This window comes from Heterocephalus glaber, unplaced genomic scaffold (genome assembly GCF_053883595.1).
Source record: "Heterocephalus glaber isolate CG9 unplaced genomic scaffold, H.glaber_assembly_v1.0 deba00000071, whole genome shotgun sequence".
NCBI classification, from domain to species: Eukaryota; Metazoa; Chordata; class Mammalia; order Rodentia; family Bathyergidae; genus Heterocephalus; species Heterocephalus glaber.
Window position 1 is genome coordinate 28,277,758 of NW_028258137.1, and position 27,489 is coordinate 28,305,246.

The following is a 27,489-nucleotide window of genomic DNA, read 5'->3' on the forward strand; positions in this document are numbered from 1 at the left end:
AAAGGAAGAATAATTGCTCTTGGGGCTGCAGGTGAGGAGCCACTCAGATGCTGACGACAGGGATGTTTGCTTCCTCCTGTTGCTGGCTCCTCCTGTTACTCCTGTGCTCCCTGCAGGGCATGGACCTCTCCCAGACCTGATCCTTTTTTCCCGTCTTCCTTCTTCTTCTCTTTTATTTTATTTTTTTTTTGGTACTGGGGATCGAACTTGGGACCTTGCGCTTTTGAGGCAGGCAGCAAAACCACTGAGCTAAATCCCCAGCCCTCTTCTTCTCTTTTAAATTAGCTTTTGTTTGTTAAGACCTACAAAACTGGGTACAGTGCCACATGTCTGCAGTCCCAGCTACTCAAGAGGCTGAAACACTTGAGCCTGAGAGTTTAGAGTTATGTTGGGCAAAATGAGCCCCCATCTCAAAAATAAATAAACAAACAAATAAAGGAGCATAAAAGTGGTAGCACCCTAATGTCCATGGACAAAGGAAATGTACAGCATAATATGGTGGAATATTGCTCGCCTCAGAAAAGGCTGGAAAGTCTGATGCATGGATGAAACTTGAGGGCATAGTGCTAAACAAAATAAGCCAGTCACAGAAAAGACAATTACAGGATGATTCTACTTAGAAGAGGTCCCTAGAATAGTCATATTCATAGAGACAGAAAGTAGAATGGTGATTGCTAGGGGCTGGAAAGAGGAGGATTGGGGAGCTAGCATTTATTGGGGACAGGATTTCAGTATGGGAGATGAGAAGTTCTGGAAATGGATGGCGCTGATGGTAGCACAACAACATGAATATACTTAATCCCACCAAAGTGTACACATAAAATGTTTAAAACAGGGACTGGAGATGTACCTTAGTCATAAAGCAATTGCTTACCATGTGCAATACCCTGAGTTTGATCCCAGCGCCATTAAAAATGGTTAAAATTTTATGCTATGCATATTTTACTGCAATAAAAATACATAACAAAATATACAGAGTCCACCAAAAAATGTATACATACTTCAGGAAAAGAAAAATAATAAATGTCTGGAAGCTACTGGCCACCGCTTTGAGCACCTCTTATAATTGTAGAGGCCAAGGTAACTCATATTAATCTCAATACATTTCATATTAAAATATTTACATGAGCCTTTCTTTTCTGGAAGTGTGTATACATTCTTTTGCCAGACTCTGTAAAGTGGTACCTCAATTCATGAACTTAATTCATTCCACAATTCTGACCACCAACCAAATGAGCTGTGAATCGAATCAAATTTTCCCATCAGGGCCAACATAAATAAGGTGAGTCTGCTGTGACCCATACACATTTTTTGGGGGGGGTACTGGGGATGGAACTTGGGACCTTGAGCTTGTGAGGCAGGCACCAGAACCACTGAGCTAAATTCCCAGCCCCCTATATGCATTTTTTAACCACAAAAATATGAAACAAAATACAGCACAATATGAGGGAACAAAATACTACCCTTGCTTGAGGCGACTTCTGGCGTGGAGGCCAGGAAGGTGGGTGGGGCGGAGGCTGTGGTATAGAAGGAGAGTCCCCTCCATGAGAGCATTGGGGAGATCACCTTCGAGGCTTTTCTTTCTTTGTCTCTTAGTTTCAGGGCCAATCTTGATGAAAAACCTAATGCCACTTGTTTTTTCCTGCACTGCATAACCCTCTGGAAAGGAGAGACCACACTATGGCTCAGCAGATTCAGCACTCTGTCACAGTCATGTTGGGGTGGTGCTTCTCACAGAAATCTTGGCACTCATTCCAGTTTTCCATGATGGATTTTATCACATCACTGCTAACCTCCTCCCTGGCAACCTCTTCCTCAGTGGAATACCCCTCAACAAGCGCCTTCTGCTGCTCACTCTGGAGTTCAGCAAGTTCTGCTGTCATCAGCTCCTCCTATGGTCCTCAAAAAACTCCTCTATGTCTGCACCAACAGCGTCCCATACACTTTTCCACTGACACAATCTCCTCCACTACCTGTACATCAGACCCCTTCAAGTCACTTTCAGTGACACATTCTGGCCACAGTTTCCTCCAGGCTGAGTGAGAGGTCCGGTATGTGACACCTTCCTGGGATTTGTCAGTGAGGTTGATGCAGTGCAGGGCATTGAAATGTTTCTTCCAGAACTCTTTCAGTCTCAAACGTCTCTTCAATGACAATAAAACATCTGGTGAAGGTCACCTTTGTGTGCAGCTTCTTGAAGTTGCAGATCACTTGCTGATCCTTTGGCCACAGAAGAGGTGTTGTATTGCAGGGGAGGAGTTTGACCGTTATGAAGTCATACTCAGCATCCGTGTCATCCACTAAGGCTGGAAGGTGTGTGGGGGCATTGTCTGTCTGAAGAAGGCACCTTTCACCCACTTGGCTGCCTGAGAGATGTTTCTTCATGGTGGGTGCAAACACCTCGTGCAGTCATTCCATGAAGAGCTGCCTTGTGGTCCAAGCTTGCTCACTGGCCCTCTACATGACATCCGGCCTTGTTCACCTTCTGTTCCTTGAATGCACAAGGGGTCTGGGAATGGTGCACCAGTTGTGGCTTAATCTTCAGATAGGTGCTTACATTTACACACAGCAAAGGGGTCAGTCTGTCCTTCATGGGCTTGTGCCCACATAGTGCCTTTCCTCCTGCATGAAACAGGTTTTGTTCAGCATCTTCTTCCAGAAGAGTCCTGTTTCATTGCAGTTGAATGCTTGCCAAGCAATGTATCTCCGGCCTGCACAAATTCCACCAATTCTTTCTTGTAGGCTTCTGCAGCGGCCTTGTCAGAACTGGAACCCTCGCCATGTTTTATCACATTCTGGATGCCACTTCTCTTGTGGAATTTATCAAACCACCCTCTACTAGCTTTAAAATCATCACTTGTTGCACTTGGAGAGGGGGTTTTTTTTGCAGTAAATCACTGTGCAATTTCCTGGCTTTTTCTACAGATCATAGCTTCAGCTGCCAGCTGTTTCTCATTCAACCACACACACAAAAGTTTTTCCACCTGTTTCAGCACTTGTGTCCTCTGCTTGGTTTACATCCTTACTCCTTTTATTATGTTCTTTATTTACTGTCTTTTAAAAAAAATTTATTTTATTGGTACATTTTAGGTATACAATGTGATGACATTCATCATTGGAAATTTGCACCTTTACATGATCTCTCTTGGGTCTTATTTTTCCCCCTTCCCCTGCCCTCCCTTCAACCCCTCCATCCTTCCCTATTTACAAAGACTTTGTTTCCATTTTTTCATTTTCTCATATTAATTCCATTCTCTTCTTTCCTTTCCCCTACCCCTCCCACTTCCCCTTCCCCTTTGCCCCTTTTCTTCCTATTTCACATTATATTGTCTTTTTTTTTTTTTTTTTTTTTTTGAGACAAGATTTCTCTATGTAGCCCAGGCTGGCCTTGAACTTCCATTGATCCTCCTGCCTCAGCCTCCCGAGTGCTGGGATTACAGGCGTATGACACCATGCCTGGCTTGTTACTCCCTTTACCACATTAGCTCCTTTGATGGCATCTTTATTCTTCAAGATAGTGGAGACTGTTGACTTCACCACCTTGTACTCTCAGGCCAGATGAGTCACACGAATACCACACTTATGCTTTTCTACAATTCCCTTCTTCAATTCAACGGTTATTTTCTGCAAAACCTTCTTACTATTCTTGGTCTTTTCTTGTTACCTTCATTACTGTTCTGCACATTCTTGTCAACTTCATTACCATTCTGTACTCTTTTTTTCACCACCATGCTTTCTCTGCACTTTCTTTGGAGCCATGCTGGATTGAGTGCTATAAAGCACCCAAAAAAGCTTCACAGAAAGTGTGCACAGGTCTGTCTGTGGCCTTGATCTTGATTAGAGGATGTCACGACCATGTGTCAGAGCAGGAAGATGCCCACAGGTGTGTTCAGGCAGAGAAAAGATGGCTGCAGTCATGTTCATCACCTGATGTGAATGTGGAGTGACAAAGTTTTGCCAAATGCTTCTGTTCGTGAACTGAATTGTGAATGAGTATTTGCACAAAAGCATACAGTAAAACCTTGGATTGGAAGTAAGTTGTTCTGCAAGTGTTCCACAAGATGAGAAAACATTTCTAATAAATTTTAATTTAATAAACAAGTGATGTCTTGCAATATAAACAGTACATGACAGCCAGGGATTTAGCCCAGTGGCACCGTGCCTGCCTTGCAAGCGCAAGGTCATGAGCTCGATCCCTGGTACCAAAAAAAAAATAAAAATAGTACATGACACTGAATGTCACATGATCACAACTGAGGCAGTGGTTCTTCCCCTGCCACTCTGTGGCATGGTGAGTGATTGTCTCCCAACAGCAAGAGCATATGGAAATCTCTTGTCTGTAGAGGAGGAGGAGAAAAAAGGAGGAGGAATTCTTCACTTCAAATGAGATTAGGGAGATGTGAAAATGTGGGAAACAGTGCAAAATTTTATAGAAAAGCACCACTGTAGCAATGTGAGTGATAAATTTATTTAACAACAATGCAATGTCACATCTCTAGAAAATCCTCAAAAAGAGGCAAAAGCAAGTGTCATTAGAGAGGTTCCTTTTTTTTTTTTTTTTTTTTGGTACCAGGGATCAAACTCGGGTCCTTGTGCTTACAAGGCAGGCGGCGGAACCACTGAGCTAAATCCCCGACCTGAGAGGTTCCTTGTTAAAGTTGTATGAAAAGAAAGATTAATTTGAACCAATGGACAGCAGTGATTCCCTTAGTGATGGTGAAAGTCATCCTACACAATAACTCTCCTCTCTCTTGTCTCCCTCACACCAGCCATGAAGCTTTTCAAAAGTCAGTGTAGTTAATTTATTTTTCTTTATATTTTCTTTATTAATTTGTACTATAGTAGAGTATTGTAATCATTTTTACATGAATATTTTTGGATTGTAGAATGAATTGTTTGAGGTTCCATTATTTCTTAAGGGGAAATTTGTTTTCAGACACAAGTGCTTTGGATTATAAGCATGTTTCTAGAATGAATTATGCTCACAAACCAAGGTGTTACTGAAGTTTGTTTCTGGAAAGATACACAAGCAATTTAATAGCATTAGTTGTCACTGAGGAGAGGCACTCAGGGCCATGGGTGGGGCAGGTACTCAGAAGAAGGAGAGACTGTCTGCCAAAAACTCTTTTATAAGATTTGAGCATTTTATCTCCCATGCATGACTGCCCTATGCAAAAAGATACAATTTTAAATCCATGCAGGGAAAGGGTGGACTGACAAGCAGTTCTCTTCCTCTGAGAGCAAACCATTCATTTCATTTCTTTCCTTCAGAAATCATCTACAGGGCCGGGGATTTAGTTCAGGGGATCCACCACCTGCCTCGCAAGTGCAAGGTCCCAAGTTCGATCCCTGCTCCAAAAAAGTAAAAAGAAATCATCTACATATATGCAAGCACATATAAAAAGGTGGCATTAAAAGAAATGAGAAGAAAATGAGCGAGGGAAGGAAGGAGGATGCAAGGAAGTACAACATACAGCAAATACAAAATACTGTTTCATCACTTGCTTTTTCCACCTGAATCCATCTCGGAAGCAGTTCCCTACCAGTCCCTTACAATGGCCCCATGCTCACGAATGGCTGATGGTTTACACCATGTGGCTGGACCATAATGCAGATGGCCAGTCCCATACTGGCAGTTATTTGGGGGTTTTTCCAGTCTTCTTCATTTACATAAAAATGTCCAAACAATGTTCCATGTGCAAACTTACAAGGGGGAATGCGTATGGCAGGTAGATTCCTAGAAGTCAAGTGGCTGGGCTTTTGCTTCCACTGAAAGAAAGTCCCTGCCCTAAAGAGCTGCTTCTCAGTTCCTCTTTTTGGCACAGCAGGGGGTGCCCCAGGCCAGGGCTCCCCACAGGCCCAGGGCCACTGCAGGTCCTGAGATCTGAGCTGCTGAACCCCATTCTGAAGCCTCCTGGGGGCACCGCACCATTGCACTCCCTGGCTGGGTGGACATTGGCCCCACAACCTCCCAGGATCTGGGAGGGAGGCAGAACAAGATTCTGGAATGGCCAGAGCAGTGCACTAGGAGTTGTGAGTCCAGAGAGCTGGGCAGGGCTGGGGGTTTAGCTCAGTGGTTCTGCCACCTGCCTTGCAAGTGCAAGGTCCTGAGTTTGATCCCCACTACCAAAAAAAAAACAACAAACAAACAGAGAGCTGGGCATGAGCCTGTGAGGAGGCCAGGGCTTTGAAGGTGTATCCAGACCACACATAGGCCAAACAGGAGACTGCAAAGCCATTATTATGCTCTTTTCTCAGAAGAAAGAAACTGCTGCCTCTAGAGACACCTCACAGCTAGGAAGTAGTAGTAGATAGTAGTAGCATCTGACAATAGAGCCCATCTGTACCTAGCCACTCACTGCCTACTGCTGCTGTCAGAGTCAGAGAAAGGCAGCAGAGATAGTAACAAGCTCCACCTGGAGTCCAGCTCACCCTGGGTAGTTCTTCACCCACCACGAGGAACCAAGGATCAGGGAACTTTGGCCTTCTGCCAAAGCCATACTGACTGACCCTGGACTTGACTCCAGGTTTTGTTTTTTAAAATTCAAACATCATTTACATATTATTAAATTTACCCTTTTAAAATATAAAGGTGATGATTTTTTGATATTTGATATTTGATGATTTTTAATATGTTCACAAGATGGTATAATAACCCCCGCTGTCTAATTTCAAGACATTTTCATTGCTACAAAAAGAAACACTGCACCATTAACATCATTCCCCAATTTCCTCTGTCCCCAGCCGCTGGCGACCACTCATCTGTTTTCTGTCTTTATGGGCTTACATGGTGTGAGTGCAATCATATAATATGTGACATTTTGTATCTGATTCTTTTCACTTAGCACAATGCTTTCAGAGTTTATCTATGTTGTACCATATATCAGCACCTTGTTCTTTTTTATTGCTCAGTAATATTTCATTTATGGCTATACCATATTCCTTTTTTCATTCATCAGTTGATGGACATCTGGGTAGCTTTCGCTTTGTGGCTATTGTGAACAATGGTGTAATGAACATTTGTGTACAAGTTTTTATGTGAACATATGTTTCATTCTTTGGGGCATATGTGTAGGAATGGAATTGGTGGTGGCTTATACAGTGACTCTGTGTCTTAGTCACTTTCTGGTTGCTGGGATATAATACCTGACACCACAACCTCGAGGAGGAAAGGTCTATTTTGGCTCACATTCTTAGTCCATAGTCAGTTGGCTCCAAGGCAGGAAAGCCATCGTGGAAGAGACTAGTGGGGGAAAGCTGCTCATGCCATCGTGGCCAAGAAGCAGGAAAAGAAGGGACCAGCGGGGAGAGAGACAGCCCCTTTCAGGACATGGCCCAGTGACCAAACTCCCACTCCCAACACCAGGGCTACAGCACCCCTATGATTTGGTCATCTTTCAAAAGCCCACCTCTGGACCCACGAGACTCGAGATCTACACCATAACACTTTTTTTTTTTTGGTACTGGGGATCGAACTCGGGTCCTTGGGCTTGCACAGCAGGGGGCGAAACCAGGCCCCTGAGTGAGCTTTTAGGAGGTGGTTAGAGCCAGGTTAATTGGGCTGGCCAGGAAGGGTGTATCTCCCTCTCCAGCTCCCCCAACTCTCTCCTTCCTGGTTGCCATGATGTAAGCAGCTTTCCTCCACCAGACCCTTCCACAATGCCCTTCCTAGCTTGGAGCTGATTATGGACTGACTTTTCTAAAAACCGCAAGCTAAAATAAATCTCCCTTCCTTCAGATGGTGGGTTTTGGGTATGTATTTTGTCCCAGTAATGAGATAGTGACTAAAATATCTCCTAAATTTCTAAATGAAATCTTTCAGACATACAGAAAAGTAAAACAGATCTTAGGACCCACAATCCAGATTTAATAGTTGACATTTTACTGTATTTTGCCCACCCCCTCCATTAAGAAGTAAAATGCCAGCTACTTGGAGGCTGAGACAAGAGGATCACAAATTTGAGGCCAGCCTGGACAACTTCACAAGACCTTGTCTCAAAATAAAATGGGCTGGGGGTGTAGCTTAGTGGTAGAGTGCATGCCTAGTACGAGGTTTGGTCCCCAGTACAACAAAGAGAGAAAAGAACAATCTTCAAGGGAGGATTGCATTTAAACAAATAAACAAAGCAGTCTTACTGCCAGCTTGCTTGCTTAGCCTGCATAAAGCCTTGGTTTCAATCCCTAGTACCAAAAAAAAAAAGGAAAGAAAAAAACCCCATTCCTACCCATTTCTTCTCTCTCTATAGGGACCCACAAAACTACCACCCTAAGGCTGCTGGGGATCCTTCCCAAAAATATCATTGTATTTCCATAGCCTTATAAATAAACTGTAGCATTGTTAGCCTAAGTAGTACCTACTACACGTAACCTCTCAGAACGCACTTGTTTCACATAAGTGTATGTTTGCCCCCTGGCTCCTCGTGGCTCTATCTTCACTTTGACACTGTGGGCAGCAGACTATACCTTGGAATCTTGTGTTTCTGAAAACACTCAGGTTGTTTTCAGATTTTCACTATCACTCAGTGTTCCCTATTGAGAGGGCATCTTGGTGTGTGCTCTCCTTTTCCTTCCATCTCCTCCCATTTTTTGCTCTGAACTTAGATCTCCCCTGAAGGCCCAGCTCCCCCTGCAGCCTTCCTGGAGCTGGCTCTCCTTCTACCACAGTCATCACAACCAGGGCTGGGTAGGAGAGGCATCCTCCTCCTGGTCTCATAGTTACTCCCAAGCCACCCATTTCCTTCTCTTCCCTAAAAACCCTATCAGTCACCTCTTCTTTTACAGCCCTCTATACCCCACTTCTTTTCCTCCTCCTCCTTCTCCTCCATGGACAGTTACAGTTCCCAGCTCATGGTCATTCTGTCCAACATGATTCTGTCACTATCATGGGGACTTCAGTCACCCACTCTGTTCCAGTGAACTCCTGTCTCACCTCCTCAGCCCCTCACTCCCACAGTCATGCCCCTGACCATGACTTACTGTGTAGGGAACAGGGAAAGAACTCCTGCAGTGAGTGCTAGTCTCGTTGGAACCACTACAACACAAGGCAAATTAATTAATATATAGAATATAGACAGAAATGAGACTTAGAGAAGAAGCTGAGTGTTGGGCCTGATCGATGCTGCTCTAGGCAGCAAAGATGAAAGACCTGGAGCTTGCCACACCTTTATTTGGTATATTGGGAGTAACAGATGACTCAGAGGGCAGTGGCAGGAGAAATTTATGCAGATAAAGATCCTAGGTCAAGAGGAACTTAGGTTGATTAGGAATTTGTCCTTCCCCAGGTTGTCTTCAACTGATGTAATCCTGTCCTGGAGCATCATAGCATCATGGGACCATTGAGGTCTTAGCTGTGACCGAGGCAAAAACAGTTATATCTCAATATGCCATAGCTGACCTATAGGCAGGAAAACTAGGCCTAATTATAATTTTAATTGTGATATGATTTTCCCCCCAAATTACACAGAATTACTCCCACCATTACTGGTAACTGCTCCATCTTAATCTCAAGTTCACACACCCCATTCCCTTCCCACAACCTTCTAGCAAGCAGCTTACTGCTTGGAGCATCCAATTCCAACCATCCTTGACCCCACTCTGGCTGATGCTGTGCCCTCTCCCTCTTCCCAAGTTCCCTTTCATCTTTACTTCCCTCCTTATTCAGCTCAGCTTCCCTGATCTTTCTTTGTGAACATTGTTCACCTGCACCCACCCCCAACTCTCTTCCCAAGTAAATTTCACTTCAATTTTTCTTGCTGCCTCCTGGCAAAACTGTAGTCCACATGAGCTCCACCTCTCCACCAGCTCTGCACCTGCACCAGTGCAGTGAGTGTGGCTGGGGAAAAGCATCTCATCATGCCAGCTGCAAAGTCAAGATCACCAACCTCCCCCAGCCCCCCTCAGTGCTGCCCCAATCCCTACTATATTTTCCTGACTTCCCTCTCCCGTTCTCCTTGACCACTTCATAGCTTCTTCCCACCATTCAAACCTTCAAACTCCTCTTCACTGAACTCTACTCTTGACTGATGACCCTGACTCCTAGTTCCCTGAGCAAAGAGAAGTTACCAGAAGGTCAGGCCCACTCACCACCACTGCATCCACCCACAGACCTGCATCATCCTTACTCCTGACTTATGCCCTCTCCCCTCAAGGCCATGGCCTCTCAGGGCTCCTTTTCTTTCCTGATCATCAGTGTCCCCTCTCAATTGCATGCAAAAAAACCCAGTTATGCTCCCTTCTTAAGAAAACAGTGCCTTGACCCCACAGCCCCTTCCAGAAACTGTACCTTTTTCAGTAAAACTCAAAAGAATAGTCTATATGTGCCCTCTCCAGCTCCTCTGCTAGTCTCCCCACTCCAACTGTGATTCCAAAATTCCTTGGGAATTTCCAGTGATGATAGATCCTTAAGAAGAATATCCACTTTGGAGGGGAGAGGGAGAGATGGACCCTCGGAGCACATTGTATTTCTGAAGTATTGACAAAGGATGAAGAAAGTTTTTCTGGCATATGTAGATGGAAAAATTATGGAACACATGAAAGATACACATTTTTTTGTAGTTTAAAAAAGAAAACACTGGAATCAGGTGAGCATGCATCAGATAATATAACATCAGGTATTGTAACTAACAAACACCACAAATGGTATAATGGCTAGGATATAAGTGCATGAAGTGGTGAGAACCGCTAAAGTTCAAAGTGGATGCTCCTGGTTGATGGGCAGCTCTTCTCCAATTGGTGATTCAGACAGCAGTGCTCCTCCTATCTGTGAGCCTGCCATCTGCTGCCCCACCTACCTAGGGTTCTGCCCACCAGAGGCTCCACCCACCTGAGGCTTCGCCCATCTGAGGCTCTGCTGCTGTTAGCAGGTGCTCATCAGCATGGAGCCAGGGTAGAGAACCTAAAAAGGACCCAGAGTTTGAGAAGCTCTTCTAGTCCAGGACTGGAAATTGGGTGCATTCACCCTTTTATCACACTTCATTGGCCAGAATTCCCTCACATGGCCTTTCCTACCTTTAAGAAGGGATGGGAAACAACCTCACTGAGGGCCCAGGAAGAAGAGGAAATAAGTTTGGTGAGGAGGCACACTGTCTCTGAAAACCCTGGAATTCCTCCAAGGAACAGAGATTGGGCCAGGAAGAGATGATTCACCCTCTGGCGCCTTGTTCTGAATGAGGAGTGTATTTCAGCCTGAATCCCCAGAGCAAGTCCCATTGCAAAACCATGATTGTTTTTGTCCAATAACCCCTAAGAAAAATAATTAATTCAAGCCATTTTATCTACTTCTTTTGCTTTTGTGGGTTTCTGACTTGGGTTTTCAGTATTGCATGAAAAGGACAGTAACCTTGGATCTTGTAGTGTGTGATCAGTTAGGTGTCCCTTAAATCCTATAGATACAGACTGTCCTAGCTAAATCACCAGCTTGCAGTGAGAGCCAGGCTGCAGCACCCCATGACCCTGGGACTCAGGCTCTCACTTTGTGATGTGTATTAGTAACCCTTGCCCCTACTAGGTTGTTTGAGCATCAAGGACTTACATATTTTCTGCTCCAGCTGTTCCCCAAAATAAGCCTTGGGTGAACACCTATGGATGGCCATTGCTCATTTCACAGACAGGGAATGCCCAAGCTAGCTAGACAGGCCACATGTTTGGACCAAAGAAACCCCAATTCACAGTCCCCAAAGTGTGGCTCAAAGTAGAAGAGATGACATCCTAGGGGAGGGAACCAGAAAAGGGAACTGAGAAAAAGTGATCCATGGAGCAGAGGAAAGAAAGAAAAAGAAAGCCCTTGGATGTTCATCCCCAAGCCCAAGGTTCTTTCCTCAGGGGCTCCTAACCCTTATTGTGCTGTTATTTATTTGCCCCATTGTCTAGTGATCTGGTCACAGAGGGAGGATTATAGAGAAGTATGGGTTGGGGTGGGCCCTGGAGGATGTAGCTCAATGGTAGAGCACTTGTCTACCATGTGCAAAGCCTGGGTTTGACCTACGAACAGCAGAGAAATAGTCTCTCTAGTGAAACAAAACAGTGGACACAGCACACTGCAGTGTTGGTGAGTTATTCAGGTTCAGAAGTCCAGCAGGAGAGGGTGATTGGCTGGTAGCCATCTTGGAGAGGGGCCAATTGAGCTTGGAACTCAGAGCAACTGCTGGTGCCACCTAGCAGCTCTGAGCATCAGAGTGAGGCAAAACTGAATTCAAATCAGTAGGAGGTCAAGTTCAGGCCAGCAAGAGGCACATGGAGTGTTGCAGGCTGAGTAAATTGGGCTCCAGTCTCTCAGCCAGAAACCAACCTGAACTTCAGTGGAACTAAAGGTGTAGGCTTGCTGGGATTATCCAGTACGCCACTGTAAATCTATAGCTGTCTTGCTGGGATTAATCAATATGGATCTGTGCTCTGTCTGCCCAATTTGCCTACCAATGACAGCAGAGACATACTTTGAAGTGGACTTTTTTTTCTCATTTTCTTCTTCTTCCTTTCTCTTTTTCTGTTTGTTTTGTTTTCTTGATTATTCTTGTTTTTATGAGTGTGAACATTGTTCCTAGTTTTTCTTGTTGTTCTGTTCTGACCTTCTTTATATTTCTTCCTTCTCTCTTTCCTGCCTGTCTTCTTCATGAGCTTCCCCAAAGTTTTCATAATCTTCCTTTGTCCCCCAGCTTTGCTTCTAATCTCTTCCTCTTCATCTATTTCTCTATTTTCCCCCCAACTGCTTTTATTGTTGTTGGGTTGGTTTTTTTTTTTTGGTACCGGGGATCGAACTCTGGTCCTTGCGCTTGTGAGGCAGGCAGTGGAACCACTGAGCTAAATCCCCGGCCCCCCAACTGCTTTTAAATTTTCTCCCTTGAGAGTAAAATCATCATATTGAGGACATATTTACTGTATACAAATTTTTGGTTTGTTATATAACCACAAATATAATTCATATGGTTAAAGGTAGCAAATCAATATTACCACAGTCTGTCATTTTCTAGGCTGTATTTGATGCTATTGTTATTGCCAATTGTACTACTTTAGCCAAGGTAACATAAATGTTCTAATCAGTTGTTCTTCCTGGTGTGCCAAGGCTGAGATTGCCTAAGGGTCGTAAACAATAGTATAGGCCAGTGCCAAAGAACCAGGGGCTAGGCCAAATAGGAAGCAACTTCTCATCCCTAATAAATTGAAAGGGTAGGACCTTGCAACAGACTCAATATCCAAAAGCCAGCTACTCTCTGAAGACATGTCTGAGAAGTAGTCATTACCTAAGGGTTCTAAATACTAGCTATAAAGCTAGCCATAAGCAATTTACAAGCATCAACCTAGGAATTAAACTAAAAATTAAAAAACAGAAAATGAGAAGACACTTAAGCAAGATGCAACCCCAGACTTCCAGCTCAACAAAGGGAAGCCTAGGGCACAATGAGGTGGAACAATTTGAAAGCCACCCACCTGGACTCTCTGAAGTTTTACACTGTTACAGTGGAAGTAACAAAACAGATGAATGAGGCTCTAGAAAAAAATCAAGTTAGAAATAATTTCTCAAATAACTACAGAGATGATGACCATAATAAAAGACTCTAGAGCATATACAGATTAAAGAAAAAAATACAGGAGCTTAGGAAAATGATGGAAACCATGAATGCCCAGCACAGAAAAGAAAAGAAATCCGTGAAACAGATTCAAACAGATATCCAGGAGATTAAAAATTGAATGTATATGCAGCAGCATTAGCCAATGTGAGGACAGAATATCAGATACAGAAGACAGGATTGTCTTAGCAATCATGAAAAGAAAGATTTCTTAAAAATAGCAAGGAACCATGAAAAATCATTCCAACAACTGCTAGACGATGTAAAGAAGAATAGCATAAGATTGATCAGGGTCCATGAAAAAACAAGAGATAGCACAAGTGATATATTAAAAAAAAAAACATGTTCACAGAGGTAATGACATAAAACTTCCCAAGCAGGGAAAAAGAATTTGACATATAGATAAGTGAGGCATATAGAACTCTAATTAGCCATGATAAAAAAAAATCTACACAAAAGAATATAATAGTCAAGATTCCAGAAATTCAACACAGGAACAGAATATTAAAAGCTGTTAGAGAAAAGAAACAAACCACCTATAAAGGAAAGCACATCAGAATCACAGCAGACTTCTCAACACAAACCTTCAAGTCAAGGAAAGCTTGGAGTGAAGTATTTCAAGCCCTAAAAGAAAACAACCTCCAACCCAGATTGATGCAACCCACAAAACTATCTTTCAAAATTGGTGGATAAATAATATACTTCCATGACAAAGAACACCTGAAAAAATTCATGACCACCAAACCAACACTCCAAAATGTTCTGAAGGACATTCTAGAAAGAGGTAACGAGGACTACAACTCCAGGAACCCCAACAGGAAGAATCTATCAGGCAAGGCAAGCTATTAAACAGAGGGAAAAAAGGGGGAACCAACAACAGGAAAATAACATGATAAGGGTAAATCAATACATACCAGTTATAACCATAAATATAAATGGTCTCAATTCACCAATCAAAAGAAACAGATTGGGACCCGGAATTTGCACTGGCTTGCAAGTGCAATATCCTGAGTTCAATCCCTGGTACAAAAAAAGAAAAGAGAAAGAAAGAAAGAAACAGACTGGCAGGATGGATCAAGAAATAAGACCCAACAATATGCTGCATTGAAGAAACACATTTAATTAAAAAGAAATTCATAGGGCCAGGGATTTAGCTCAGTGGCTCCGGTGCCTGCCTTGCAAGCACAAGGTCCCGAGTTTGATCAAAAAAATTAAAAATTAAACATTAAAAATTAAAATAAAAAGAAAGTCATACACTGAAAGTCAAAGAATGGAAAACAATACTCCATGTGATAGGAACCCAGAAAAATGCAGGGGTAGCTATTCTATTTGCAGACAAAGTGGATTTGAAGCCAAGACTTATTAAGAGAGACAAAGAAGGTCACTACCTCCTTCTAAAGGGAACAATCCAGGAGGAAGAGATAACAGTCATAAGTATATATGCACCAAATACCAGTGCACCAAACTATATAAAACAAAGATTAACAGACATGAAAAATCAAATAAGCACTAATACTATTGTTATGGGAGACCTCAATACCCCACTGTCACAAATAGACAGATCAACTAGACAAAAAATATCAACAAAGAAAGATCAGAAGTGAACCAAACTTTTGAACAAATGGACTTAGTACATGTTGACAAAGTGTTATACTCCAAAACATCTGAATACACATTCTTATCAGCTGCACATGGGACATTCTTCAAAACAAGCCATGTTCTTGCTCATAGAACATGCTTAAGTAAATGCAAAGGAATTGAAATTATGCCATCGTATTATCAGAAGTAGTCATTTCATAGTGCAAAGAAATTGGAAATCAATGGCAAGACAAACCATAAGAATTTCATAAACACATAGAAATTAAACAACATCCTCCTAAACAACCAATAGGTCACAGATGAAACTGAAGAAGAAATTAGGCAGTTTCTACAGTACAACATACTGAAACTTATGAGATGCAATGAAGACAGTCCTATGAGGGAAGTTATAGCAGTGAATTCCCATTTCAGAGAAACAGAGGGAGCTCAAATAAACAACCTAATGTTGAACCTCAAACCTTGCTCAAAAGAAGAGCAAGTCAAGCCCAAAGCTTGTACAAGGGAGGAAATTATAAAGATCAGAACAGAAATTAGTGCAATGGAGACTAAGGAAACAATATAAAGTATTAATGAATCAAAGACTTGGTTCTTTGAAAGATTTAATAAAATTGACAAAGCCTTAGCCAACCTTATCAAAAAAAAGGAAAGAAAAGACTCAAATCCATGCAATTAAGAATGAAAAGGGTGAAATCACAACAGATCCTGCAGAAATCCAGAAGATCATCAATATATATTTTGAGAACCTCTATGCTAATAAGATGGGAAACACAGAAGAAATGAACAGATTCCTAGATACATATGAATTCCAAAGCTGAATCAAGAAGATATAAAAATTCTAAATAAACCAAAACAGTCAATGAAATTAATGATGTAATTAAAAACCTACCAACAAAGAAAATCCCAGGCCCTGATGGATTCACTGCTGAATTCTGCAAGAAATTTAGAAAAGATCTGATGCTGCTATTTCTCAAACTGTTTAATGAAATTGAAAGAGAAGCAATACTCCCAAATTTATTCCAGGAAGCAAGCATTACCCTGATACCAAAACCAGAGAAGGATCCAACTGAAAAAGAGAACTACAGGTCAATCTCCCTAATAAACATAAATGCAAAAATCCTCAATAATATACTGGCAAACAGAATGCAACAAATTATCTTCAGTGGCCACCAGCCTCCTACTTGAGAAATGAATCCTCCAGGGGCAATTGTGAGGCAGAAGAACCCTCCCCTTATATTGTTTAATTCTGAGCTCCAGGAGGTCACTGCCACAGGAATGATAGCTCTGCTGCATGGGTCTGGACCCCTTGTCTGGACAGAGAGAGTGATTTTTCTTTTCAAGTGACAATATGTTGACCATCAGAGAGCAGGGTGATAAGAATACAGCTTTCTTCATATTGCATTTTGCAAATTTTTTGCTAAATTTGAAATTGCTTTAGGATAAAAAGAAAAAATTCAAAACATTATCAGAACTCAGAAATCCCTCATGATCTCTTCTAATTATAGCTCTTCCTGCCAAGGGAAGTTGCCATTCTTTTTTTTTTTTTTTTTTTTTGTACCAGGGATCCAATGGAAGTTGCCATTCTGACTCCCAATACCTTGACTAGGTGTATATATTTGAATCATATAGGATTCTTTTGTGTCAGGGCTTTTTCATACAACATCATGCTCATTAGAGTCAGTCATGTCGCTGCTTGTACTTTTCACTCAGTCACTTTCATTCGTATGCTGTCTTCCATCACAGGAACTTATAATATAGGGGTAGACTTCCTGACTGAGTGAAGAGCTCTGAAAACTGTCCTCCCAAAGAAGAATGGGAAGCTGTACAAAACTGTCAAAAATAATTATTTGAAAACTAGAAGCTTACCCAGTGTGTGGTAGGTGTGAATACACTACATTCCATGGCAAGAGAGAATAAAGGTTGCAGATGGAATTAAATTTGCTAAGAGAGTGTCTTGGATTATCCACATGGGTCCAGGGCAAATGTAATGTTGATGTGGAAGGTAATGCAAGAAAGATTAAACTCAGCTGGGTGTGGTGGCACACGTCTGGAATTCCAGCACTCTAGGCTGAGGCAGGAGCATTGCCTTGAATTTGAGGCCAGCCTTGGATGCATCATGAGTTCAAGGCTAGGCTGAACTACATATTGAGACCTTGTCTCACTATGTCTCATTAAAAAAAAAAAAAGAAAAGAAAAAGAAAGAAGGAGAGAGAGAGAAAGAAAGAAGAAAGAAAGAGAGAGAGAGAGAAAGAGAGAGAGAAAGAAAGAAAGAGAAAGAAAGAAAGAAAAAGAAAGAAAGAAAGAAAGAAAGAAAGAAAGAAAGAAAGAAAGAAAGAAAGAAAGAAAGAAAGAAAGAAAGAAAGAAAGAGAGATTGGACTGGTCATCACTGACTTTGAGCATGAAAGGTGGCTACACATTAATAAATGAATACAGCTTCTAGAAACTGGAAAAGAAAAGAAAATAGATTCTTCCCTACATAGCCCATAAGGAAGACAGCCTTGTAGACATCTTGATTTTAGCCCATTGAGACTTTTTCAGGTTCAATCTACAGAACTGAAAGATAATAAATTTGTGTTATTTTAAGCCACAAAGTTTTGGACAATTTGTTACAGCTGCAATTTTTTATAAAAACACTAATATAGCATATAAGAAACTGAGAAGTATTTACTCAAGAAAATCCTGAACCTTAGTAAGAAGAGTATGAGTCTGTGCTGGTCAGCCTGAAATTACACCCATATCTCTCCTACCCTCGGTTTCATGAGGAAGAAGTTCTACAAAAGTGATGAGAAAGGGCTGGCTTTATTTGGAGCAGATTGTAGAAAATTCCAAAGTCAAAGTGTTGTCAAAAACAAAAGTGACCTCAATGGAATACAATCAGGAGGCAAACATCACAACCTGAGGTCTAATATCTGTTGTGGAAAAAAGCAGGCTGATAGATCTGCCATCAATCAATCTAACAGAGAGGTCTGGGAAAGAAAACAGCTAGGGAGTGGTCTTCAATGAGGTCCCTCGTATCTCTGATAGTCTGATAGGCTACATGCATGTGCAAACGTGCACTAGCTTCAGGAAACACCAGAGAAGTTTTTGATGAGCTCATAATCATGAGCTTGAACACACTGAAGTTAAAACCTGGAATAGATTTGTAATCTGGCTTAACTCTGAATGTATCTCCCAAAACACAAACAGGCCATTGAGCAAAGGGTAGAAGCTTTACTGGCTCAAGATATAAAGCACGATTTCACTAAGGAATGGTGAACCACAGGTAACCTCTACTACTAGATTTAAAAATTAAAAACAAGAATAAAAGGGCTAGGGATTTAGCTCAGTGGTTCTGGTGCCTGCCTTGCAAGAGCAACGTCCTGAGTGCAATCCCCGGTACCAAAAAAAAAAAAAAAACAAGAATAAAAATAATAACAGCAGAAACAGCAACAGCCACTTATTTTGAAGGGAACAAAATCCACCAAATTCTACCAACTCTTGAGAGGCAACAGCAATAGACAGCACCAGTGGCAGCGAGAGAAGAACAGAATCCAGAGTTGCTACAACATATTATTTAAAATGTCTGGTTTTTAAGGAAAAGTTATAGATCAGGCAAAGTAGCAGTCAATGGAAACTGACTCTTGGGGCTTATACATGTTCAATTTAGTACATGCTGTTCAGAGGAGCTATTATAAATGTGTTCAAGGAAAGAAAGAAGACTATGTAAGTGTGATGACAATGACTCCTCAAATTGAAAATAACAGGGTATGGTGGCACATGCCTGTAATCCCAGCACTCTGGTGGCTGAGGCAGGAGGATTGCCCCGAGTTCAAGGCCAACATGAGCTACATAGTGAGACTGTGTCTCAAAACAAACAAACAAACAAAATTTTAAAACCCCAAATTTAAAATAACAGTAAATAGAAATTGTATTTTGAAAAAGAAGTAATAGAAATTCTGGATTTGAAAATTATAACTAAACTGAAAGTTTTGCCGGAGAAGTTTAAAAGCATATTTGAGCTGGCAGAGCAAAGAATCAGTGAGCTTGAGGATGGCTCAATAGAGGTTATGCAGTGTGAATAACGGGAAAAAAAAAGAATGAAGAAAAATGAACAGAGCCTCCAAACCCTGTGGGGCACCACCAAGGGGGTCAATATGCATCTAATTAGCTCAAAGAACTTTAAGTAGAAGAGATTCACACATCAACACATCACAGTTTAACTAAGAGAAGAAAAACACAAAGAAAAAAGTTGAAAGCAGAAAAAAATACATCAAAAACACTGGAATGACAGTAAATTTCATACACTACTATTTGTTAACAACAGTAGAAAACATACAACATCCAGGAATAGAAGGAAACTACTTCAACAAAATAAAATTTATATATTAAGAACCCATATTTAATATCATACTCAAGAGTGAAAGGCTGAAAGCTTTTCCTTTAAGATCAAGAACAAGATAAGGATGCATCATTTCTAGTCAACATAGTGCTTCAGACTCAGCCAGAGCAATTAGGCAAGTAAAAGAAATAAAGGACCCAAACTGAAAAGAAGGAAGGAAGATTGTACCTCTTCTCAGATGTCATTATTTTACACATGGAAAAACCTAAAGATTATATCTCCCAAAACCTGTTAGAATTAATTTAAAAACTTTGCAGGATTCAAAACCAGTTGTGTTTCTAAACACTGTGAACAATCTGGAAAAAAATTTAAGAAAACAATTCTATTTGCAATAGCATCAAAAATAATAAAATACTTATGAATAAACTTAACCAAGGTAAAGAGAGACTTCTACACTGAAAGTACAAAATGTAGGACAAAATTAAAGAAAATACAAATCAATGGAAAGACACCCCGTGTTCATGGACTGGAAGACAATATCATTAGATGTCAATACTACCCAAAGAAATTTATAAGTTTAATGCTATTCTCTGAAAAATTCCAAGCGTTTTTAAAGCCATCCTAAAATTTATATGAGACCTCAAAGATTCTGAAATAGTGAAAATAACCTTGAAAAAAAGGTCAATTTGGAAGCCTCACACTTCCCAGCTTAAAAACATATTACAAAGGAACATTAATTAGCACAGTGTGCTACAACATAAAAACAGACATATATACTGATTGAACAGAATGCCAAGTCCAGAAATAAACTATTGTGCATGTGATTAAATGATTTTTGGCAAAGTGCTATAACTACAAAATGGACAATCTCTTCAAAATAGCATTGGGAAACTGGATATCAACATAAAAAGAAGTAATGAGGGCCAGGGATGTAGCTCAGCGGTGCTGCACCTTCCTGGCAAGCACAAGGTCCTGAATTTGATCCCCAGAACCAGAAAAAAAAAAAGTAATGAGACCCTTACCTTACCCTATATACGAAAAGGAATTCAAAATGGTTCAAAGGTCGAAACATGAGACCAAAAACAATAAAACTCTTAGAAAAAAACCCAGTAAAGTTCCTAGCATTGCATTTTGCAAGCATTTCCTAAATATGGCATCAAAAACATAGGCAACTAAAATAGATAACTTGAAGTAAATAAAAATTAAAAATTCCAGGGCCGGGGATTTAGCTCAGTGGTTTCGCTGCCTGCTGTGCAAGCGCAAGGACCCGAGTTCGATCCCTGATACCAAAAAAAAAAAAAAAAAATTCCTATGTGGATCAAAGAATACAATAAGCAGAGTTAAAAGGCAAAATATACAACAGAAGAAAAGATTTGAAAATCACATGTCTGATTAAGGGTTAACATTCAGAATATGCAAGGAACTTCCACAACAATGAAAAATACACTAAACAAACAAACAAAAGCCAGGTGTAGTGGCACATGCCTGTAATCTCAGCACTTGGAAGGGTGAGCCAGGAGGCTCACCACAAGTTCGAGGCCACCCAGGACTAATAATGAGTTCAAGATCAACCCAAGCTACATAGCAAAACCCTGTCTCCAAAACAACAACAAAAAACTCAAAAAACAAACAATGAAAAATATATAACCCAATTTAAAAATAAGCAAAGGACTTGACTAAACATTTCTCTAAAAATCCACAAATGGCCAACAAGCTTATGAAAATATGCACATCACTAATCATTGTGGAAATGCAAATCAAAACCATGATGAGATATCACCTCCTATCCATTAGGATGAAGACTAAATAAACAACAAAAAGTGGACAAGTACAGTGTTGACAAGGATATCGAGAAATTAGAGCCCTTTGTGCACTGATGATGAGAAAATAAAATTGTTTAGCCATATGGGAAACAGAATGATGGTACCTCAAAACATTAAAAGTATAGGGCTGGGGATTTAGCTCAGTGGTTTTGCCACCTGCTGCGCAAGCGCAAGGACCAGAGTTCAATCCCCAGTACCAAAAAAAAAGTATAATTATCACTGGCTTAGCAATTCCATTTTTTGGTATATATCTTAGTTACTTTCTCATTCTGGGACAAAATACCCAACCCCCCTCAAGTTAACAGAGGAAAAGTTTACTGTATTTTGGCTCACAGTTTTTAGAGGTTTCAGTCCATAGTCAGCTAGTTCCAAGGCAGGGCAGCATGGCAGAGAAACAGTTCAGGACAGGAAGGAAGCAGAGAGGGATCAAGGGAATAGGAGGATATAGACTTCCTGTGCACACCCCCAGCGACCCACTTCTTCTCACCAGGCTTCACCTCCCAACATCACACCCAGCTATAAATCCATCAGTGGATTAATCCGGGGCTACACATCCATGATCCAGTCACCTCCCAAAAGCCCCACTTATGAGCACATGAGGCTTTGGGGAGACATCTAGATATAAACCATAACAATATCCGGAAGAATTGAAAGCAGGGTCTTAAGAATTACCTGCACACTCATTTTCACTGCAGCATTTTTCCACATAGTCAGGAGGTGAACCTCAGTGCCTTTGACAGATCAATGGATAAACAAAATACTGTAGATACATAATGGAATATTATTTAGCTTTTTTTTTTTTTTTGGTACCGAGGATGGAACTTGGGTCCTTGTGCTTGAAAGGCAGGTGGTGGAACCACTGAGCTAAATCCCTGGCCTTTATTTAGCTTTTAAAAGGAAGGAAATTCTGATACTACCAAATTCTTGAATCTTTTTTCACTGATTTATGTTAAGTGAAATAAACTAGCCACAAAAGGACAAATAGTGGGGGCTGGGGAATCCTGGTACTATAATCCTGGTACTGGCTGTGGAATAGGAATCACAAGTTCCAGGTCAGGTTGAGCTACATAGTGAGTTCAACGTCAGTATGGACTCACTAGTAAGTTACTGAGTAGTAGTTACTGACTCAAACAAAATAGAATGGCCAAGTGTGGTGGTACATGCCTGTAATCCTAGCACTCTGGGAGGCTGAGGCAGGTGGATCACAAGTTTGAGCCCAGCCTAGATAACTTAGTGACCCTGTTTAAAAAAAAAAGAAGGTTTGGAAAGTTAATTCAGTGTGAAAACCCTGGGTTCAATTTCTAGTATTGCAAAAATAAAAAGTAAATGAAAGAAAGAGTGAGAGAGGGTAAAATGATGCTTTCCAGGCTCTGGGAGAATAAGGTGTTATTTGGTATACCGAGACAGTGTTTCAGCAGAGTTTCAGTTTTGCAAGATGAAAAAGTTCATATTCAGGAATTCTGGAAACTGTCTGCACAACAGTGTGAACACACAGTTCTAAGAGATTAAGCTTTCTGGTATTTCTTCTAAGGTTATTAATCCTAAAAGATCAGGGCCCCATCCTTTTTTTTTTTTTTTTGAGAGAGGGCCTCACTATGTAGCTCAAGCTGACCTCGAATTTACAGTGGTCCTCCTGCCTCAGCCTCCTGGGTGATGGGATTATGGGATTACAGGTGGGTAATGCCATGCTTGGCTGTGATTTTTTTTTTTTGATTGTGCATTGAACAGCAGCTTGAACACACTAGGCAAGCACTCTATCACTGAGCTATTACCCAGTCCCTAGATAAATTATTATAAATATATTCAAGGAAGTAAGAAATCTTATCTGAAGAAGAAAATGTATAGGGAAAATGTCTCAACAGTAAAGAATACCAGTAAAGACCAGGGATTTAGCTCAGTAGTTCCAGCGCCTGCCTTGAAAGCACAAGGTCCTGAGTTCGCTCCCTGGTACCAAAAAAAAAAAGTATCAGTAAAGAGAAATTGCAAAATAAGTAGCAAAGTGAAATTCTGGTTGTAAAAAAAACACCAATTGAAATGAAAAATCTGAGGGGAAGGGATCAAAAGTAGTTTGAACTGGTACAAGACAAATCTTCAAACTTGAAGACAGTATATTTAAAATTATGTAGTCTGAGAAATAAAATAAATCAATAATAGATCTATTCTCCATCTACACAAATTTTTATATAAATATTTTTATTTTATAAATCAATTATGTCTTGATACTTCATTTGAAAGCAAATAATGCTTGTTTATATTCTACTATTTAAATAAACAGAGCAAATTAAAATATATGCGTAGAAAAACAAGGGAAATAAAATACTACAAATTCAACATAGAAAAGAAAGCAGTAAAGAGGGAATAAACAAAATGCAAAAGATTTTACATAAGACAAATAGAAAACTGACAAACATAACTCTTGCCTTTTCAGTAATTACACTGAATGTAAATGGATTAAATTCTCCAAGTAAGAACAGAATTTCCTGGATTAGACATGTAGATCAATGGTGGAGTACTGGCCTGGAATGCATAAGGCCTAGGGTTCTAGCTCAAGTACCACCAAAAAAAAAAAAAAAAAGAAAGAAAGAAAGAATCTGTCTACAACAGATACACTTTCAACTCAGAGACATATATAGGTTGAAAGTAAAATGATAGAAAAATATATAGCATGCAAATAGCAATCAAAAGAGAGTTATAGTACCTATACTATTATTAGACAAAATAGATTTTAAGGAAAAATGTATTACTAGAGTCAAAGAAAAACATTTCATATTAAAGTGTCAGCCCATCAGGAAGACATAGCAATTATAAACATATATGTACCTAATAACAGTATCCTGGACCGGGGATTTAGCTCAGTGGTTCTGGTGCCTGCCTCGAAAGTGCAAGGTCCCAAGTTCGATCCCTGGTACCAAAAAAAATAATTAATTAATTAATAAATAATAATAATAATAATAGTTGGAGACTTTAAACACTTTCAGTAATGAATACAAGTAGATAAAAGATCAATAAGAAAATAGAAGACTTGAAAATCACTACAAAACAACCAGACTTTACAGACATTTATAAAATATTCCACCTAACAATAGCAGAATACACACTCTGTTCATGTGCTCTAGGAACTTTCTCAGGATACACCATATGTTGAGCTATGAGCAAGCCTCAATAAATTTTAAAAGAATGAAATCATCCAAAGTATGTTTTTCAAGCATAATATAATAAAATAAGAGAAGAAAATTTGGAAACTCACAAATATGAAAATTAGAGCTCGGGATTTGGCTCCGTGGTGCTGCTGCTTGCCTCAAAAGCACAAGGTCCTGAGTTCGATTTCCAATACCCCCCCAAAAATATTTAACAAATATGAAAATTAAAGTACATAATCCTAAATAATCAGTGGGTAAAAAAAAGTCATACAGGAAATTAGAAAAATACTTTTCTTTTTTTAGTACCGGGGATCGAACTTGGGACCTTGCGCTTGCTTAGCAGGCGGCAGCACCACTGAGTTAAATCCCCGGCCCATGTTGTGTTTTAATTTTTATTTATATCAAAGTATTTTTCTGCCAGGGATTTAGTATTTTTCTGCCTGCCTCGCAAGCGCAAGGTCCCAAGTTCGATCCCTGGTACCAAACAACAACAACAACAACAACAACAACAAACAAAATACAACACACTAAAATTTAGGAGATCCAGCTGAAGTAGCACTCAGTGGAAAATTTATACCTATAAATGTCTATATTTAAAAAGGAGGAAAACCTCAAATCAATAACCTAATCTACTTTAAGAAACAGTTTTTTAAAAGCAAACTAAACTCAAAGCAAGCTGAAGAAATAAAATAAGATAATTAAAATGGAAATAAATGAAATAGAGAATAGAAAACAACAGATAAAATTAATGAAGCCAATGATTGGTTGGTTCTTTGAAAATATCAACAGAATTCAAATTGTTAGGCAGATTGATTGCAAAAAAAAGAAAGAGGAGACACTAACAAAACCAGGAATGAAAGAAGAGACATTACACACCTTATAGAAGAAAAAAAGTTTATAAGGATACTGTGAACAATTATATGACAACTAATTAGATAACATAGATAAAATATACAAATTTCTAGAAAGACAAACTACCAAAAATGAGCAAAGAAGAAATAGAAACTTTGAATAGATCCACAATACAACTAAAGAGATTAAATTGATGATCAAAGAAGCCCAGGTCCAGATGGCTTCACTGGTAAATTCTACTAGAAGTTTTAAGGAAAACTAATATTAATTCTTCTCAAACTCTTCCAAAAATGGAAGAAGAGTGTTTCTCAACTCATTCCATGAAGCCAGTATTACTTTCCCATGAAAACCAGATCCCCCCCCCCCAAAAAATGCAAAGCAGGAAAACTAAGACCAATATCCCTAAAGATCCAAATGCAAACTTTCTCCAAAAAATTCCTAAAATATAAAAACAAGACAAAACACTACCATAGTAATCCAGCAACATAAAAAAAGGATTGATCGCCAGGTGTGGTGGCGCACACCTGTAATCCCAGCACTCGGGAGGCTGAGGCAGGAGGATCACTGTGAGTTCGAGGCCAGTCTGGGCTATATAGTGAGTTCAGGGCCAGCCTGAACTACAAAGGGAGACCCTGCCTCAAAAAAAAAAAAAAAAAGAATTGATCATAACTAAGTAGACTCTACCTCAGGAGTAGATGGTTGGTTTAATATTAAAAACCAATCAACATAATGCCATAATAATAGAATAAAGGACAAAAACATGCCTTTCAATAAATGCCAAAAAAAGTTTGGCAAAATCCAACACATTTTGCTATTTAAAAAATTAAATATACTCCACAAGCTAGAAATAGAAGGGATCTCAACTTGATAAAGAGAATCTATGAAAAACCTACCTCTATGCTGGGTGCCTGAGTACAAACCTATAATCACAGTGCTCTGGAAGGCTGAGGCAGGAGGACCCCAGACAAGCTTGAGCCCAGCCTGGGCAACTTAGCAATTTAGCTAGATCCTGTGTCAAAATAAAAAATAAAAATGGCTGGGTATGTATATCAGTGTGAAGGCTTTAGGTTCAATTCCCTGTACTGCAAAACAAAACAAAACAAGTAAGCTTCCTGTAACATCAATCTTCTGTTTTGCTTTTTTAAAATTTTTTTGGTTTTGTTTGTTTTTGTGATTCCAGGGATTAAATCCAAGACCATCTCACAGAACTGTCACCAGCCTTTTTTATTTTTTATCTTGAGATGAGGTATCACTAACTTTCTCAGGCTAGGCTTGAACTTGCAATCCTCCTGCCTCAGCCTCCCAGAGGGTTGGGTTTATAAGTGTATGCCACTGTATCCATCTTCTAATATTTTAATGATGAAAGACTAAATGCTTTTCTCTTAAGATCAGGAAGGAGACAAGGATGTTTTGCTCTGGCTACTTCTATTTAACATTTCATATATGGGTAACACACTGTACTAAATATATAAGGCCTTACCTATGGGGGTTTGATTAAAGAAACTAATAAAGTATTCTCTGAAAAAGGAAAAAAAACCATTTCATTGGAGGTTCTGACCAGGCAATTAGGCAAGAAAAAGTGCATCCAGATCAGAAAAGAAGTAAAATTCTCCCCTTTTTCAGACATTATCAGCTTGGACATGGAAAAGCCCAAGTCATCTCAAAACAACTACAAAAACTACCAGCAACAATAAAGTAGCACAGCAAGATTTCAGAATAAAAGATCAATCTACAAAAATCAATTGCAGGGCCGGGGATTTAGCTCAGTGGTTTCGCCGCCTGCTGTGCAGGCGCAAAGATCTGAGTTCAATCCCCGGTACCAAAAAAAAAAAAATCAATTGCATTTCTATTTACTACTTGTGAACAAAGATGCAATTAGAAGAAAATGATTTCACTCACAAAGCATAAAATACTTTGGAAGAAATTCAACAAGCATTCAAGATTTATGCATGGAAAATCACAAATCTTTGCAGAGAGATCAAGGAAGGTCTAAATAAATAGACATCCCAAATCTGTGTGTTCTGTGAATTTCCCAGGGAGGTGTAAAAGAAGCATCTTCTTCTGAATTGAGCTGGCACCAGTCGACCCCACAGTGAATCAGAGCCATGGTGAGGGAGTTCATTAAAGTTTTTTACAGAGCGCGATGCATAGGTGTAGCTGCAGTACTAAAGTTGCTCTTGTTATTCAGGGATCTACG

The 27,489-nt window shown here is 40.0% G+C and overlaps 1 protein-coding gene across 2 annotated transcripts in view; it reads right to left on the reverse strand.

Annotated features, from left to right (window-relative positions):
- Positions 1–27,489, reverse strand: part of Ccl22 (C-C motif chemokine ligand 22) — an 84,548-nt gene that overhangs the window by 10,464 nt on the left and 46,595 nt on the right. Inside the window, exon 2 of one of the 2 annotated variants that reach the window (XM_087206266.1) lies at positions 24,121–24,202. The exons of the other annotated variant lie outside the window; for it this stretch is intronic. The gene's annotated coding sequence lies outside the window, so the exon portion shown is untranslated. The remainder of the gene's footprint in view (positions 1–24,120; positions 24,203–27,489) is intronic. 2 annotated transcript variants of the gene reach the window in all.